The sequence below is a fragment of the Pipra filicauda genome, unplaced genomic scaffold (assembly GCF_003945595.2).
Source record: "Pipra filicauda isolate LSUMZ 115617 unplaced genomic scaffold, ASM394559v2 scaffold157_size4220110_pilon, whole genome shotgun sequence".
NCBI lineage: Eukaryota > Metazoa > Chordata > Aves > Passeriformes > Pipridae > Pipra > Pipra filicauda.
In genome coordinates, this window is record NW_024104073.1 from 2259491 (window position 1) to 2278798 (window position 19308).

A 19308-nucleotide genomic window follows, 5' to 3' on the forward strand; every position below is an offset into this window, starting at 1 on the left:
AAATTGTCGTTTCCCCAGGAGAAAGAATGAAGAAAAATATTGGATGTTTATGCATGCTGGTTATACCTTACCCATCTTTGTACCCACCCATCCTGTGTACTAAATGGAAGAGATCAAAATAAAATAACAATTTAGAGCAGAGAAACAAAGACTTTGTCACTGATCAGGACCAGTTTTATGATGTCCCTTGGGAACTGAATGCCTTTAAAATCAGCTTTCAAATTCTTGTGTGCAGCATGGTGCATAATGTATGTATCCTGCACCGTCGATATATATCACAACTGAAGGAATCACAACGTTATCTATAGGCCATGAAATAATCTATTCCCAACATGATTCACCTGACACCAGGAAAGCGCAAAGCCCCTGAAGGACCACACTGGAGTCTGTGATACGTTTTTGCAACAGACTGTGTTTTGAGAGGGTTTATTACATCTGGGTAGCTGCACACAGCTTCAGGCCAAAAGTAACTCCTGCAATTTGGAGCTGGAAAAGGGAAAGACAGGCTCAAATTGGTTACTGTTTATTGAGTTAGCAGGGTCTGGCATGACTGGAATTAAGCCAAAGCTAAGAAGCTCAGCCCTGCAGAGCTGCCTAGGTCTCTGCACCAAGCTCCACAGTATTTTTGAACATGACAATGCATCAAATGGGATAGTGGTTTCATACTGTTAAGTGTTTTGCCCACATTAAGTTTCTCTGTAACCTGGAATATTTGGGAGACCAACACCAGCACCCAGGAGCTCCAGGACTCTGCTCTGGTCTGTCAGAATTTATTTGCTTGGAATATGGATGCAGAAAGTTCAACACAGAAGTTTCTGCCAGATTCAGCCTTAATCTGGCCTGGCCAGTATGTTCCACTATCATTATTCGGGATAACTCAATCTCATAAAGTATTGGATAAGAGAGAAGCGACTATTGAGACATGAGAATTTCTTGCTCTGTGCTGCTACTTGAAGGAGAGAGATAGAACAGCCGTTGTTTAATTTATGATCTTATGATCCAGCATTGAATAGTACTTCTTGTGTCATTGATTCAAGTCCCCTGCTACCTAAATCACTTCATCTAATCCTGTTCATAAATGTATCCTAAAATTGGTTAGACTTCTAGTCCATCCTACAGCCCCGGGAAAGTAATTACAGAATAGCAGTGCTTTGATTATTTGAATTATTATGGTTTCCAGACCAAGCTCCTGGCTGGTTTATGCATGATAACTCTTGTGCCAACATTGTTCTTTAACTTAGATATCCCTTCCCTTTTCACATTATTTAATCTCTTGATGGATTCATATTCAGTAATTAAAAGGACAAAACAAACAACTTTTTTATCTACAGTTGTATTTCTCTGAAGATATATTATACAGATCCCAAATCAAAGGAAAGCAAAGATAAGATGGTAGTTTGGCATCAGGTTAAGAAAATAATCTCATTGTCAAGCTGGGACAAATAAGTGAAATATGTATGCTGGCAAATACCTATTATCTCTCAACTCATGCATATTATCCATCCTGCTCGTTGTTGCCCTCATCCAAAGAGCAATCTTTTATCACTCCTGAACACTGGGAAGTACTGCCAGGGAGGATCCTGCAGAAGGCCTTGGAGCTCTTTTCTTCGTGGGGGAAAGTGCATTCAGGGTCCATCAGCACACCAAAATGGTGCAGCTGTGGAATTCTAGGCCTGTGTAAAATGAATATACCTGTAAGAACAAGTAAAATATTTTCAGCTGAAAGCTATAGCACTGTGTTGTCTTTTTTTTCCTTCTTCCTTTCTTTTTGTGTGTGCGTGAAGTACAGATTGTAGATGTGAGATACCTGGATTAGAAGGGTTTAACTAAGCCAACTGGGAAGTTCACGTTGGATTGTTTCCATTTATTTCAGTGCATTTTGAATCAGGCCCCAAAATTACCTGACATGCCAGACCGACACAGGTTCTTGGCTCATTCGATACAGGAATCGGTGGAGGTTTTTTGAAGTGTTGGCCAACTGTCTTTAAGGGAGAAATCTTTCCACCTACTCCCCCCGAATTCATATGTTCATATTCTTGAAATGTTTTCTTTCACTGATAGGATCACTTATAGAATCTGCAGAGGCGCAAGCAGCTTTTTGGTGAGGGGTTACATTTCCCTCAAAGCTTGACTCAATATGTTGGTTAGTAGAGAAGTCATTACTTTTAAGTTGATGGTGTGTGGGTTATAAGGGCACATTGTTTCTTTACCATTTGGTGTTAGAACAAAGAAGCCAAGTAAACCTTTAAGAAGGACAAGGAACCCTGGGGTAGAAGCCACCTGCTGGCCAAGCTATTTCATCCTTTTAAATAATCTTTGCAAATTTGCAAAGCCAGGGAAGAAAAAATCCTCTACACCAAAACTGCTACACTGCGATCCTTTAACCATCTGATTTGTGTTAAAATAGAGATTCCAAGAGTGCCCGAGTTGATTCAAAGACTAAAGTGCAAAATCTTGGAGTTTTCTCAGTAACTGTCCAATCTTTTCACGCAGGAGTGAAATATAACTTGACTCCTTTACGCAGGGATGCTATTTACATTAACAAATTGCCTGTGTTGTAAAAATGTTTTGATATAGGCATTTTTTTTTCTTTTGTTCTTAAAACAAAGCTTGACTTTGTAAGGACTTTCTGTAATCTTGACCCATGCAAGTGGAATGTATGGGCTGCTCACAGCAAGACCTGTCAGCAGTCTCCAGTTCCTACTTTTGTTTCAACTGGCATCAGCAGAAGTACATTATCTACTTTACAGGCTAAATTTTATTTATTGCTTTTAGAAAAATGGCCTTACCATATAAAATATATATTAACCATCTTAGCTCATATTGTGTACAGAAGCTCAAATAGTCTTTGCCACCGACACAGAATGTCAGAAATTAGAAACAGATGGTAATTACTGGGAAGAAAGATGAGGTTTTAGAGGAGAATTAATGCAGTGCATTCCAGAGCACATATAGTATTTTTTAACATGAAAATTAATGGCTATTATTAGGCTCACCTTGAAAGTGAAGCAATAGGTTTTTAAATGCTGACACAGTTTGTGAAGGGATCAGTGTGACTGATAGGGGCCCCAGACCAAACTAGATACTTTCTTCTATGTTTTGTTTTGCAAGGTTATGGTTCTTGCATTTATCCATTTCTCCATTTTCCCCTACCTTCATTAATCATTCAGGTATATATGCTTTTTGTCTATTGTGCTTGACACAAAAGAAAATACATAACTATTTTCAGTCATGGATTGTATATTTATAAATCCCAAACATTGCATTGTGTTTCCCCATCTTATTGCTTAGACATTGTTACAGTTTTCATTCGCATCCACTATATGCTCTGTAACAGGCCTTTATTAAATGATAATTGGTTTTTAATATAGATGCTAGATACTGTCTTCAGAATGTTCCACCTTGTGATTCCTTTTTCAAGCAGAAAGGAACTCCTACAAAATGTTGTCACGTTTTAGTGTTGAGCAAATGCATTTTCAGAAATAAAGAATTCACAGTCATTTCTGCTCGGTTAATTCAGATGTTTTACACAAAATGATGCTTGTGGATATTTCTCAGCCAAAGGGGATGCTTTTAAAAAATAATATAGAGACTTTTCTGTGTGTATCTTTGTAGATTTCAGGTGTCTTTAAGACTCTGGGTCCCCTACTAGTGTTATTTTCTTAGTTTAATGAAAGGTCATTTATCTTGGGAGAGGATGTGTCTACTACTGAGCATTCACATGAACAAAATAGGCATCTGTAAAAGCTTCTTACATCATTTAGCCATGATCCAAAAAATATCCTCCTGGAGGACTTTCTCAAAAAATGCGTATGTATTCCTATTGCTTTCGTTGAATACAATGTGTAATACAGAAGATAATAAATAGTCTTGTTCCATCTTCAATATTGAAATTTGGCTACATTAAGAGATTCCTACCCAAATGTGCCTGACACTGGAGCTTCCACAATTACGATATATTTTATTTGAGCTGAAAAAATATTGCTGCATCCAAGTACTTCCCTGAGTGTGGGCATTCAGGAAGTCAAAGCTGATTTAATCTTCCATTTAGGCTTTTTCAAAACCCAGGTCTGAGTCCTTTCAAACTTCTAGGGAATTCCACTTTTGAGACAAGTTTCCTTATCAAATTTGCTCATGTAAGGGTAAAGGTCATGACTTAATGGAAATGGCGTGTACTGTTTAAACACCCTGACAGCACACATCTATACCCAGCAAAATATTTTACCACATTAGGGGCTTGTTGTTGTCATCTCCAGGCTGCTGGAGATGACAACAACATCCCTGTCTATCCTCCAGCCTGCTGGCTGTCCTCTGCTTCCAGGAGTCATGCCTTCTCCTGCTTCTTGTGGCAACTGTGAGAAACAGCAGGCACAAAAAAGGAAAGCAGGGGGAGCCAACATATGTGTAATTAAAAGCTAAAAGAAAAAGAAGGAAAGACAACAACCTGTTCTTATACAGTTTTTGACCTGAGAATATTACCATGGGTGCTGAGAGTATCCCAATCTCACTCCAGCAGAGATTTTATTTTGTATACCCCAAGTGCTCCACAGCTGTGTGATGCAACTGCCAGATAAGCAGTACACTTTAATGTGTAAATAGGCCTGGAAGACATGGTAGACTTCTACCATTTTTTTTGCAGATATGCAAGGGGCCAGACTGATGTAAGAGCTCAGCCTGGGCTCCTAATGCATTTGTCATGGAAACTGCTGCTTCAGTGGAGAGGCAGGGACATGCTCTGACAGAGAAATGGACTGAAAGGCACCTGTAACACCCCACTCTGATATGTACTGCAATAATATTTGCAACACTTTACAGGGAAGAATTACCTGGATGAAGAAAAAAGATCTCAAGTAATGCAAGTACTGTGTGTTTCTGCCTTGGAAAAGAGGAAACATTTTGCTCTTGGCTGCCAGAATTTTTCTGTTTGGACATATCAACAGTTTGAGCTTCAGAATGTTGGAGTAATTCAGTCCATGTAATGGGATTTACCCAATTGGATTGCCAACACAAACAGGCACAAGCTAACCTGAAAAGTAAAAAATGGAAGATATCACACATAATTAAAACATGTTTGCAGATATATTTAAAGCTCTTCCTTTTACAGTGACAGATAATGATACCATCAACTCTTGTACTAAGTCAAGACTTAACTATAATACATTAACAATTTTACTGAAATGTCAATCAGTAAAGCCCAATTGCTGTCTAAACCCTTTATGCCTTTGGATTCACTTGAGGATGAACTGATGTTTTGCATCAGATTTTCTTTAACAACAGGTGCTTTGCCAGTCTCTACTATTGCAAGATAAGATACTTTGGAGGATCTCAGTTTTTGCTGAACCTGTAGACAGGAAAGTTCCTGATTCTTGCCTCTCAGTAATACCAAAGATCCTGCCCAGCAGTGAAAATAAATAAAATGTTAGTGACAATAAGGTTTGTTGATCTTCTATAACCATGGTATGCATATTGCTTCTGTTTGTGGTGGGCAACATTCCCCTCAAGAGGAAGGCCGGATCAAAATACAAGGTATTGAGAGCACACAACTGCTTCTGAGGAGGGATGGTGATGGCAGCAGCAGACCACAAGCTTCTGGAATATGTGGCCCCTGACAACTGGTGATAATCTGTTCCTGATTGTGTGTCTCAGAAGCCCAAGCCTAGAAAAATTTCCAAACTCAGAAAGAAATTTGAAGGGAGGCATGCAAGCTTAGTTTCAGCCTGCAGGAACAGAAGAGATAATCGCTTTAGCAAAGGGTAGTGAGAGCCCAACTTTAAAAAGTCCAATGCAATTCAGAACTGTAAACGCTGAGGCCTCATGTCAGAGACATATTCAAAATCTAATTTAAGTGTATAAGACCCTATTTTTGGGGTACATTTAAAAAAAAATAAACTCCAGAAATTAGTTGTCTAGATGATAGGAAAAGTTTTGCAAGGAAAGTTGTCTGGGATTTTCTCTGGAATACTCCTATTAAACATGTGTATGGTAAATTTGGCAAGAGGATGCTCTACACAGCCTAAGACACAGCTTATGTGGATGTGGCAAAGCAGTATACAGCAACTAAGGACCAGTTCAGTCTACATCTTGGAAAACAGAATCTAAATTTATTATAGCTTCAACTCAGTTACACTTATGAGTCCAATAGAAGAAGTGAAAAGGAAGATACAGGCTGTATCCCCTCCATGGTATCACATCCTGCCTCCTCTTTTGTAGAGAGAAGTATTTCCAATGCTGAGTTAAACATCATAGACAGCAAGAGTAGAGAGTCCTGAGCAAAACCCTTTAGCACTCACCTTTATGAGTGTAAAACCCTTTAGCACTCACCTTTATGAGTGTGAGTATCACTTCTTAAGGACCAACAATCAAGTGTTAGAAATATTGTACTTAAGTGTACTTAAATATTTTGTTGGATCAGTTCCTGACTTCTTATTGCAAAAGCAGTCTAATAAAAAGTCCTTCAATCCAGAAAGGTCCAAGCAGCAAGAAGCGATCTCTGGATTTAGTGCTGGCCTTACTTCCCAACTCAGCAGTAGGCATGCTTAACAGGGAACAGCCTCAGTAATTATTTTATTTGCAGTCTGATCCATGGGATTACATGGCCAAATTTAACAAAGTGTTAGTCTTTCTTTTCAGGTTGCATCAGAACTTCAGCACATCCCCAGGGACCAAGTTGAAAGAACCACAGTTGTGAAGTCAGCCCTTTCATTGATTTGTTGAAACAAGCAGTAAAGCCAAACATACTAAGCAAGGCAGTCTTCTAAGTTATGAGAATGGAGGTTCATGCTAACAGAATTTTATTCCCTCTTCCCTAGGATCATAATATATTAATATTTTGGACGCTTTTTCTGGGAACTTAAAACAATCACTTTTTAGTGTGAAGTAGCAGGTATGTCCTATATTAAGAGCACTCAGTTTTGTCATGAGTTTATCTTTAAATCTAACAATGGATTCTAGGAAAAAAAAAAGTAAATTCTGCTTGCAAAATTAGTTTCTGGTGCTAGGTTTAAATCCTTCAAATTCTATATGTATTTGCAGTGGACTCTTTTCTGGACTCAGGCAGGGCAGATGGCTAAGGGTAGTCAGACTATGATCAGACTCTTGTTTTGTTTGTAATGTAAAATGCCTGCAATCTATACTCCCAAGAATGCTTCCCATCCGGGAAGCCTGGGTTCAGGTATGTGCCCTAACCACATCCTACTCCTGTGATCCTCTAAGGTGCTGGTTTATAAGAGGTCCTTCTCCCTCTCCTCCAAATCTCAGGTTTTATGCTAAGGAAGTTAAAATTAATGGCTCAGAAAGGATCGTGCCATGTTCATGACAAGGACCCAATCTAGAAAAGGATTCAGAAGTGCATGACAGTGTGAATCAAAAAATAAACCTGTAATTTAAGCTAGATACTGTCTCTGTGACCTGCCTTGTCTTCAGTACCCAGTTCTATCAGAAGCATGAACAGCTTCTGGTATGGCCATTGTTTGGAAGTGAAGTCAGCAGTTCAGGGCTCCAGACCACATTTATTGGTGTGTTTATTTATTTGACTTTTTCTATCTCTGTTTTTTTTGTTAGCGAAGTCCCAGTTCTTCTGGCATCACTCACTACTGTGTCAGACATATTTGTTCTTAATTGATATAATTAGAACTTCAGCATTTGTCATAGTTATGTAATATGTAAGTATTGTTCCCCTCCCCTAATCATGCAGTAATCCCTGTCTGACTTCACTGTCTTTCCCAGTCAAGGTTTTAGACTTTCAATTCCATTTTCCAATGCTAAATGTAAATGAACATATTTCTCTTTAACAACTATATGCAGACGTATATTTAAGCTCATAATCCAGTCAGTATCAGTTTATATTACTTATTCGGTTTGGTGATATTCTTGTTCATTTTATATTGTGTCCTTTCATAATTTACAAAATTATTAGTAAATCCATGTATGGCCTCTATGTCACATCCACTGGCATTTGAGTGACGTAGTTCATTCCTCTATATTGCATTAAGAAGGTATAGAACAGGTAGTTATACTACTTCTGTTAATTTTGCTTGCAAAAAATAATGCATCACAGCTTGCAGGAAGACAGATACTTCAACTTGTATTCAGCTTCAGTTTGCAAGACTGGGAGCATGAGAGGCCCTCCCACTAGGTTTAGTGTACCTTATACAAAAGACACTTCAATCTTTGATTGTTTATGTTGACTTGTGATGGGCAGAGTGAGGAACTATGCTCACATGTACACACAGAAGTATATAGAGAAAGACAGTTGTTAATGTGTTGTTCCCTTGTGCTGGCTCACCCATTTACTTCAGCTGTGCAAATGTTTCATCAAGGAAACAGCTGGGCATACTCACACACACAAATATGATATTGAAATAACCACTAGAACCTTAGCTAAAATAATCTTTGACATTCAGAGTTAACACCATAACAGAAGCCAAGGCATTTCAGGGACCTATTGACAGATGGCATTATGATTTTTCCTACCGGACTTTACTTTCATTGCTCTGTTTATGCAGATAAAAGCAGCTTCAATGCCTGAAGTTGTAACTATGATATACTCAAGGTGCTCTTTGGAAACCCGTAGTCTAACATTTAACCTAGTCTAATCTTTATTCCAAGATTTTGTTAAAGTAATAATATAACTTCCCTTTAGCCGACTTTATAGTTTACCAGATATGCTACATTACTGGGAGTCCTGAAGCGTTTCATTATAATATTCATTAATTAACTGCATTATAGCCCTTCTAGAACTATTTTTTGGTGAGGTGTTTGGTTTTTTTAATGTATTACTTGTTGATAGCTACAGATATTTCAGCATTTCTGTTTAGTTTCCAGTCTATATTTTTTCCTAGGCATACATGCTATCTTGAAATGTAAATTAACTTCTTTCTGCAACAAACTGGGCTCTCTACCACAATCTAGATTCCTTTTAGATATACTAGTAGGTGCACTTTTTTTTTTCCAAACAAAACCTGGACATAAACCACAAAAATAGCTTATTTTAACCTAGAATGAATTATAAGCAACAAAACATCTGAGAAATCCTCCTCTCTTATCCTTCTCATCCTATACCCTCAAAACACATTTGAAAGAAATACATTTCATTTATCATTTCATTTATCAGATACTTTTTAAAACTCCTATCTGATTCCCTATATTTTCAGCAGCCTCTAAGGCATAATGAATCTTTTAAAATGATACTTTAACATTCTGCTAAAGACTCCTACTGCACACTAAAGTGTTGATGATACTTATGTCAAAAATTGTGGATATTTGAAATGGAGAAGCTCATATACTCCATTCTCCTCTCAAAGTTAAATTGTTCCCTACACTAAATCTCTTAGCAGTTTATTCATTTTAGTTTAAAAATACTGAATAATAGTATTTTCACTACTTCCTCTGGGCAACAGAGTGCTGAAAATAATATAAAATTCTCTGGTCTTTGCCTTTGTGAAACATTTGTATTATTTGAGTATGTTTAAGGTTTCTTTTTTCTTTTAAGATTCTGCTTACAGAGATATCTGGACTGAACACAGCACACATCCTTATGCCACCAACCCCTGCTTGTGGAAGGTTCATGGTAAGGGAACTCAGAAGCCTGGGGTTTATGAAAAAGGTGGTTTTCCCTAAGCAAGGCTGGAAGAAGCATTCCATAGAGGGCAAACCAGAGTCAACAATGGGTTCCAATACTCCTGGGCTAGCTAAAAGAAGGCATCCAACACCTCTGCTGCTAATGTGACTCCAGAGATGATGAGGTTTTTTTCATTAAGTTTGTGGTTGAACGCACAAAACTGATTGTTTAGAATTGTGCAGACTGTTGCTTTGTAAGCGTATATTATATCTGAACATTTTGTCCATCTGTAATAAAGCTTTTTATTTAAAGGAGATTACTGGTGCAATAGCATTTATCACGTTCTCCAAGAAGGAAATTGTTGTAGCATTGCATAATACTGACTGCTTCTAACAAATAAGAAATTTTAAACAGTTTTTAATCAAACTTCAGTCTTGAAGTGGGAAAGCTGTGAAATCCCAGACTGGTGTGAGTAGGGGCAGAAAACTCCACCTCTTAGAGGGACCTGGACAGAGGCAGAAGGCAAATCTGTAAAAGTACCGCTTTCAACCATCCCTGTGGTAGCAGCTGGACTTGGACACATCACAGTCAAAAGTATTGGATAGACAGAGTGGCTATGTCAATAGCAGTAAATTAAAGATGCTTGGGATTGTTCTTTTGGCAATGAAGCCAGCTGGCATTCAGTAGACCATGTCCAAAACTTCCTATGAGAAATTATGTAGCTGGACACAAACAACCTGTTTGAAATGATCCTTGGTCTATCTAGTCCCTGAGTCTCACCAGGACCTGTCAGAAAGTGAACTAGCAATTGTGCAACAAAAACGAGCCATGAACCTTTCTTACAACTTAGTTGTATATACAACCCAATTTCAGTAACTGGGAATGTTTCCTGGCACTCTTTATTTAACTGAATGTATATAACCATTATAATGCTATTACAAAAGATTTCAGTGACCTAAACAGTTGCAAATAATAGCCACAGTATCACTTCAATATTTTAACATAGCATTTTTAAAGTAGAGGTCCATTGCTATACAGGTTGCGATGATAGTTTTGTTTAATGTAAATAGAAAAAAAATGCTTTGCATTTTTAGAAAATGAAGCATCCAATTAAAATTTCATGAGATTCCATTTCAAGATTAGTCTCCAGAGAGCAAAAGGAAGTCATCTGCACAAAAGTCTTGTGCAATATTTTTAAGGAAAATGTTCATTCCTTCATTAAATGGGCAGCATATTTTTCCAGTCCTCTTTTGTTTCCATTTTGCATTTTAACTTTTTATTTCCCTAATTCATGCTACGTAGAGGAAGTTCTGACACTCTCCAGCTGTTAATTCAATTACCCAGTGTTTCATTCCTATTTCACTATTGGTTTTGCCTGTTTTATGCAGCTGAAGCCAGACATTGGGAAAGCATAAGAGAAATGTACAAAAAGGATTCTGGCCACCTAGCTTGTTTCAAGCAAAAAAAATGTGCGAATGTATTTTGCAACTGCTAAGTCAGCAGTTTCCACGGTAAAGTTATTACTACCCATAGCTCAATAAAAGACCTTGTTAAGAATTTTTGGAAAGTCTTACTTTGCTGTATTGTATTTGCCATATATATTGTGTCATGCAATGTAATTATTTTTACCTGAAAAAAGACAACTGAAAAATTGAGAGGCACAATATAAATTCTTCAGCTGAAATTCTAACAATTTAACTAGAATTTTTTGTTTTTTACCTGAAAAACTGTTGCATCACACTTTGTTACTAATTTTGTGTTGTCCTGTAATTCCAACACATTTGTCGCCAACTATGCAGACGTATGTCTGGAATTCCACTCTTTAGCACAGCCTATCTATCTGATTCAGTCTTACACTTTGGACTTTCTAGTACTCAGAGCCCCCAATTATCTTCTGTGAATTTGCCTAATTCATTATGACTCACATTTTTATAATTAATGCTAGTCATGTTTTCAGTTAGATTCTGTTTCTTCCATAATATCCTAGGAATTGGGATGCATATCCAGGAATATGATATTCGTGGTCCGGTTTCTCTTTAAGCCTTGTAGAAATCTTGAAGAAGCTATTTTCATCTTGTCTTCTGGCGAGGAATATCACAACAAATTGGGCTTGCCTGGAAAGCCCCAAGTTTTCAGAAATTCTGAGAAAATCAAATTCCAAACAAACTAGTGCATCACTATAGACTTAAGTCAGGAGAGACGTCTGAGAGCTACAACTTCTTACATCTAATTGCCATCTTCCTCTAAATGCAAACCCCACTAATGGAAAACTATTGGAAAACTGTGACACTTCCATTTTACTTTAATTCTTCATATTTAAGTAGGAAGCATATTCATTCCAATGGATGAAAGGAAACAAAACAAAGATTGAAATGCTGATAGAGGTGCAGAATCACCCAAGAAGATTACCAGGGAGCATGACATTACTACAGCCTAAGATGCTCAGGGCACTTCAAGAATTAATTTTCTAACCCAAATTCAGCTGAAAAAACCCAAACACTTCAGGTATATCCTAGAGATCTGCTCAGGATAGAGCAGTCCATCCCAGCAATAGAATAGAAAAGTCTTACTGGAGAGCAAGTCTCCATTTCAGAGCATATATTTGTCTGTGGGCAGGGAACTGATCTACTTAGTATGTCTCTAGCTATGCAAATGCATAGGCCTAAATATAATATTCTGGCACTCTTTGTGCACTGTTTCTCAAAAATATTTCTAGAGGATTCTTTTCCTCTAGCTTTTAAATGCCATTCCTATAGACATGGGTATACACTTGTCTCTACAAAGAACCTACCTTTGTGCTTAGTGACTCCTCTTTTGGAAAATTCCATATTGAACTGAGAGCTGTTGTTGGTAGAGGTGGAATCTCTGTTTTTTGGCAAGCTGGATGTTTTCCTTTGCAATAATGACTCCTGTTTTATGAATCTCTCCAGGGGGCATGGTGATGTCCTTTAACATTTCAACACATCTCAAAAATAATTAGAAATAGGCTACAGTAAGTGGATATTTATACTCAAATCCCTGTTATTAGGTCACATATGGTCTAAATTGCAGGACTCAAAATAACAGTCAAGAATAACATGCTTTGAAAGTGTTCACTTGACAAATCTTATAATTATAGTGCACTTCACTACACCTTATAAAATATGTCATAAATATAAGCTACGTTCCACAAAAACTCGTTCTGTTTCAGGACCTGGCCAAAGCCCAGAAAAGGAAAAAACAAACAAAAATGACACATCAGTATAATTTTAAAATCTGAGAGAAGTTTCAGTGGAGTTGAATTCTGCTGAATCCTACTTTTTTTCAGTGACCTTGTATTAATTTCTCAATATTTTTATCTGTTTATTGCAAGTTCTGAAAAGTTTCCAAGATATATGATAAGAAAATCAGAAGGGTTACACATAGATTGACCAGAAGCGGTTGAGATAACGAAATTATGCAGACCCTTGCAGACTTCTGACTTGAAGAATTTTTTTTAGGTCAGTTCATATTAACACACGGATTCAACTCTGCTGCTGTCTCAGAAGACAGAATTCGATAGCTTCACTACTGTAATACTTTTCCAGTTAGATCTTACCCATATTTTTGTTTCTAAAGTTTCTTAACTTTCCTACTCCTTACTGAGTCCTTGTCACACTGGGACTCTGACTTGTGAGATTTATTTAGGGATATAGGGATTTCTTCCTAATATAAGCTGTTTAAATAAGGACAGAGTTACAAGAGCTACTCTAGATGCAAGCTACAGTTTTAGTTCAAACACATTTTATGATCTTCATATAGGAACACTAGGAAGGATTCTTTCATTTGTTTTATTGTCTTGAAAATTTATGAATCTGTAAGAGACCATCTATCTTAGAGATAAAATCTACAGATCCTACAGTAAGTTTAGGAAAAGATGAGTACAAAATTCATGGTGGTGGATGGTGCTACATCCAGTTGGTGCCAGTCACTAATGGTGTTCCTCAGGGCACAGTATCGGGGTCAGTCCTGTTTAATATCTTTATCCATGATCTGGACAAGAGGATCAAGTGATACCTCAGTAAGTTTGCAGACAACAGCAAGTTCTGCAGAAGTCTTGATCTTTTGGAGGGCAGAAAGGCTCTGCAGAGGGATCTAGACAGGCTGAATCACTGCGCCAAGGCCAGTGGTATGAGGTTCAATCAGGCAAAGTGCCCAGTCCAGTACTTTGATCACAACAACTCTATGCAGTGATACAGGCTGGGGGAAGAGTGGCTGGAAAGTGGCTGAGCAGAAAAGGACCTGGTCAACGACCAGTTGAACATGAGCCAGCAGTGTGCCCAGGTGGCCAAGAAGACCAACGGCATCCTGGCCTATATCAGAAATATTGTGGCCAGAAGGACCGGAGAATTGTTTGTCTTCCTGTGCTTGGCACCGTGAATACTGTGTTCAATGTTACATACTGAATATGGTGACTTCATAACACTTGCATTGGCAAGTGGCACTTATATTACAGGTTACATACCATATGAACCATATGATATCAAACTAATGCAACACTTCAAATGAAAGAGCAAGTCTGCTACTTATGCTACCTTATGACTTTAAACACACACATTTCTCCAGGAAGTCTGCAATCTAACAAAGTAGTTTACTTATCATAAAGAGGTTTACTGCCCTAACTTTGGTTCTGTGGGTGCAATGGACATAAAAACAGCTCTAAAAATATAAAAATGCAACTACCTAGGAAATGTGCAGAATTGACTTTCAAGTACAAAAGGCTTTTTGCTACTGAAAGTATTGAGTTCTTTGTTAAAGAAGAAAAAGTCTAACAGGTAACATCTCTGGATATTAGTCATAAATATTGTAAAAAAAGCCTAGTAAAATGACAATATCAACATAAGATTTCCTCCTTATTATTTCTAGCAACCTGTGAAAAAAATTTGGGAATCCAAAATCAGAGGAAGTACAATATTCAGCTGTCCAGCATGCAAAAGAATGAAAGAGTTTTCCACAGACAAAACGTCTTTGGTCTTTTCTTATATACTTTTTTCATATTGAGTCTTTATCCTAAATAATCTATATATTTTAAAAGGCATTGGTAGTTGGGTACTTTATTAGTCATGTCAAATTTGTCTTCTGCTTAGATATATCTTAAACTTTTTTAGTTAAATTAGGTTTGGATTTTTTAACGCTTTACTAGAAAAAATGTCTGTCCTGTGCAGTTTCTACAGTAGTAGAATGTATCTGCTTTTACCTCTCTGATGGGCATTAATCATGTTCCCTGTGGGATTCCCTTTCACACTTGCTAAAATAATATCATAAAAAAATGGGAGAGAAATTTATGGTCATATTTTGTTCTTTCCTATGTTTGGATACACATCAATGTCAGGTATATGTAATTTATCCACTTCTGTAAAAATGTCCTTATTTTCTTCAGTGTGTATGGTATACCCATCCCAGACTAGCTGGAAGACCGGTATTTTTGTTCCAATCTTAAACCTTAGCTGCAATACTCAAATTATATTTCCCTAGATTTTCAAGGATGTAGGATCGGACTGCCACTATACAGGTAGTAATGATTCATCATTCACTTTATTCAGCCAAGTTGATGATGAAAGATTGTGACCTGTAATGAAGGCAAAACATGGTTTTATGCCAGAAAACATCAGAATGGAAGTGCTCTATTTTTAATGAAATTTTTGTGTATTAGTAATTAGCACGTAGCAGATTAGTAGCTGACTTTTTGCTCAGCTTTCTTTCTTTTGTTTTTGTTAGTGTGTTGTTATTGGTTCATCGGTTTTGTTTTGTTTTTCTTTTGTTTTGGTGGTTTTTTTCTTTTGTTTTTTTTTTTTTCCCCAAAAAATTCATTAATTTAACAACTTAATAATTTAGCAGTTCATTTAGTGATAAACCCAGATCAGTTGGCTGCCACTTCTGAAATTCAAATGTAACTGATTCATGTGATTTAGAAAATGGACTACTCAGATCATTATGAAATGGTCCAGAAAAAACCAAAGCCTATTTATTTTCCAGGGTTGTTGGAAACTTGTTCTGAACTCCAGTGGTATGTATGAATTTCTATTCATGAAAACTACAGTAAAAATGACAGTGCAGGATTTTCTTCAATATTATTCTATCTATGCTGTAATGTACATTAAAAAAAAAAGAAAAAATCTTAAAACTGCAATTTTTGGACACTATCAATGTAGAAGTTTGGATTATCAGAAGGGTAATGCTTTTTGTAACTGGGACATTTATTTATGGCAAAATTCTAGGTTAAAATAAGCAGAACTCTTCCTAAATACTCTGAATAGTCAGATGGCCTTACTTTTCTTTGTCTAAACAACTAAATCTTTGATGTCTACATAAATACCATGATATGTAACTGGCCCTCCAAGGCATTTCTAGTCTAATTGAAATTTACTAAATATCCCATCTGAAAGTTCTTTTTGAATTGCCAGTGAAAAGTGAGCTTGTAAATCGTTTCTGTGCACAAAGTAAGTAATTATGAATTAGGCATACTCTGATGCTAATTCCACTTAGTCATTCACATTTTCCACTGGTGTGAACTTTTAAAGATAGTGAAACTTCAGAGGGCACTGAAAATTAGGGTTTAGTACTCCCTATTACTTGGTATATTTTTGTTGCTACATTTGTAAAGTATGGAGAAACTATTCCACATTATACATATTCTACATATATAGTACTAGTCCGTGCTACCTATACTATGCATACTATAACATTCCAAAACTACTATTCAGTGGTTTTACAAGCTTCCAGTCTTTTGCTTCAGGAGAAAATCTTCCTGTTTAATACAGATATTGTCATGAACTTTGACAATACAATACCAGCACTTGTTAGTGCAGGTCTCTATGTCCCATGCAGATTACTAGATGGATTAAATCCACTCCTTTGCTGCAGTAATCAAGGAATACCTGAAAAAATATACACTTCTGTTAGAGGCTGCATACCTGAATTCCCCTTCCACCCCTTAAATATACCATGTTTCAGGTAGCCATTTTTATGTCCTTTCAGCAGCAGTTCCTCATCACTGAGGTTTTTCGATTCTGTGACTTTCTGGAAAGAAAGTGAACTTAGCCTAGAAAATTTCTGTGTATTCAAGATGCTGCACACTTCACATAATGTTAAAAAGTGTCTGGAATTTATAAATTATAGGACTTAATTTACAGATCAGCAAAATGGATTATTTACTTGACTTCTAAAAATAGAATTGAAAAACAAAACTAAAAATGCCCCCAGACTAGGAGTGTTTTTATTGTAAAATAGTTCCAGCAATTTGACCTATTGGCCAAACCTACTCAAACAGGCATAAACAAATGGCCTGCCAAAGTATGGAAACATTGGAGTGAGGAACTGTGAGCCCTATCACCCCCAGATTCCTACACACAATGGGTTTTTGCAAGCAGTTCATTTACCTGTTTTTTTTTTCTCCTGTATAGTCTTTTTAGGTACAAAATTAAATTACTCCTTATGCAAATACTAATATTCTAGACATGAGTTTTCTTTTAAATGATTATTTTAAAATCCAGGAATTTATTATGCTATACATATTTATTATCAGGAACATCAGTTGCACAATACCATGAACACTTATAATGGTTCATAAATCATAAATAACAGGTTGCAATTCATAATTTTTCTAATATGTTCCTAGAAACAATCGTGGGAGAAATAAGCTTAATGAAAGTATTGCACTATTTGATGCTTGGTTGTATATTAATCTGTGATGGTTTCAGTCTAGGCCTTCCTGGAAACCAGCTTGTAACCAGGAAGGAACTAGGAAGGTGACCAAGGAAGTATTCCATGCTATTCCTTTACGTAACCTAGGGCATAAATAAGGCATTGATAAGATGCCCCCCCCCCGGTGTGTGGTATTCTCCTTTTGTGTATCTGTCTCATATGTAAAACATATATATATATATATATATATATTTTTGCTATAGCTTTGGCTGCTTGTTTTTTTTCTTTTCCCTCTCTGGGAGGCGGGTCCTTGTTGTCGAGTTTCGGGGGACTTGGCGGGAAGCCAGCTCAAAACTTGCACAGAGAAAGAAGTGTTTTTATTACATTATGTGCTCTTTTTGGTTCACATATTCTGAAAGCTTAATCGTCCTTATTACTTCAATTCCTAATGGTATAAATACAAAAGAAATATGATTTGCAAAGGGTGCTATATAGAAATGTCACAAGGCTCTGATTGTTAGGATTTTTTTTTAATTGCCATTTTACACTGTCAAATATCACTGCAGAAAAAGTTGCATTAGTTTATGTTATGCCCATGCTCCAAACCTCAAGCAGTTTATTTTAATAACATTTCTTCTGGAAACAAGCCCCTTCACAGAGGAACCCAGAGATGAAGTTATGAGCAATTCCCATCCATGTCAGTGAAAAATTAATTTCCTAAGTTGAACTTGCTTCTGAAGGCTCTGTAAAATAAAGTAGTTGACTCTCTATCTGGTTGAAGCAAATGAGACAATTTCTTCTACTAATTCTTCTGTGAAGTGATAGCTTCCAGCAAGGAGAGATAGCAAACAGCTGGCAGACATAGGCAGGAGTTACCTCAGCCTTCACACTTTTCTTCACTGGTTGCCTAGTCAATGCCTGAGGCTTCTGGACAATGAGGAGTAAAAGATTTGCCTTACCTTTCTTGTCCACATCAGTCTATTTGTAGGGACAAAGCACTTAATATCTTGGTAAACATGGATTAGTTGGTCATTTCCTTGACCTTCCCATCCCTGTGCTGCAATGTTTCTCGGTACTAAAGGGGAGGGATACTAGTGCATCACTCAATTCTGGACTCTGCCTGTCTTCTAGCTCAGTCCCTGTTATTTACAAGTAGATTATCTCTTAATTATTTTTCAGATTTATGCACTATCATATTTTAGACAGATTTGTATAGAGGAATCTTTCTGAAATAGACCATTTACCCATGATTCTTTTCTTATTGACTGATTTTTTTTAATTGCACTTGATTTTCTTCAGCGTAACTGCCTCATCTGTACCACTGAAATAAATGGAAATTCTAAAATTAATTTAAAAATATGCTTTCAAAAAAAAAGCCAAAAAAGGAGAAGGCATATGTTCTCAGCACCATCTGATGTCACCATAAATGTATAAAAGTCTCCAAAATAATAGGTCTCAAATGTTCCCGGAACTCGGTGTAAAATTAATGTTTACATCAGCTGTTCTATCAATCTCAGCAACTCATCCACTGGAAATTTCAGATCACTTGTCTTTCTTAAAATTGGAATGAAATGCAACCTTCCCTAAGAAAAATGTTTTCCATCTGATTTCTGCTTTCCATTTAGAATGTATAAGCAGTATAGTGACCTTAAGACCTTCTGATTTAGGTTAAAACTATGCACTGTCTTGAGAAATGCCTAATTTATACAGTTTTAAATTTTTTGTCAGTCCTTGGCACTAATCCTTGGTAACCTGGATGTGTTTGCCACTATTTTCTGCATGAAAAAGTCATGCAGACAGGCTTACATTGCTCATAGGGATTTTTTAGTAACAGATTTGTTATTCAGTTACAAAGTTTGAAATTGATCAGTTTTGCCTCAAGTCCTCCTCTGATTGCATATGCAATATTGCAACTCAGAAAAGCATTGCTTTTGGGTTCTATTTAGTTGCTAAGGTTCCTGTTTCTATTTCAGAAATGAGTACAGGACAGTAACCTGAAGGCAGTAGCTTGACCACACTAGCTGTTCAAGTAAGAGATTAGTGCTGAACCATGTCCTTTCAAACCACTTTTTATGAGCTGCTTCTTT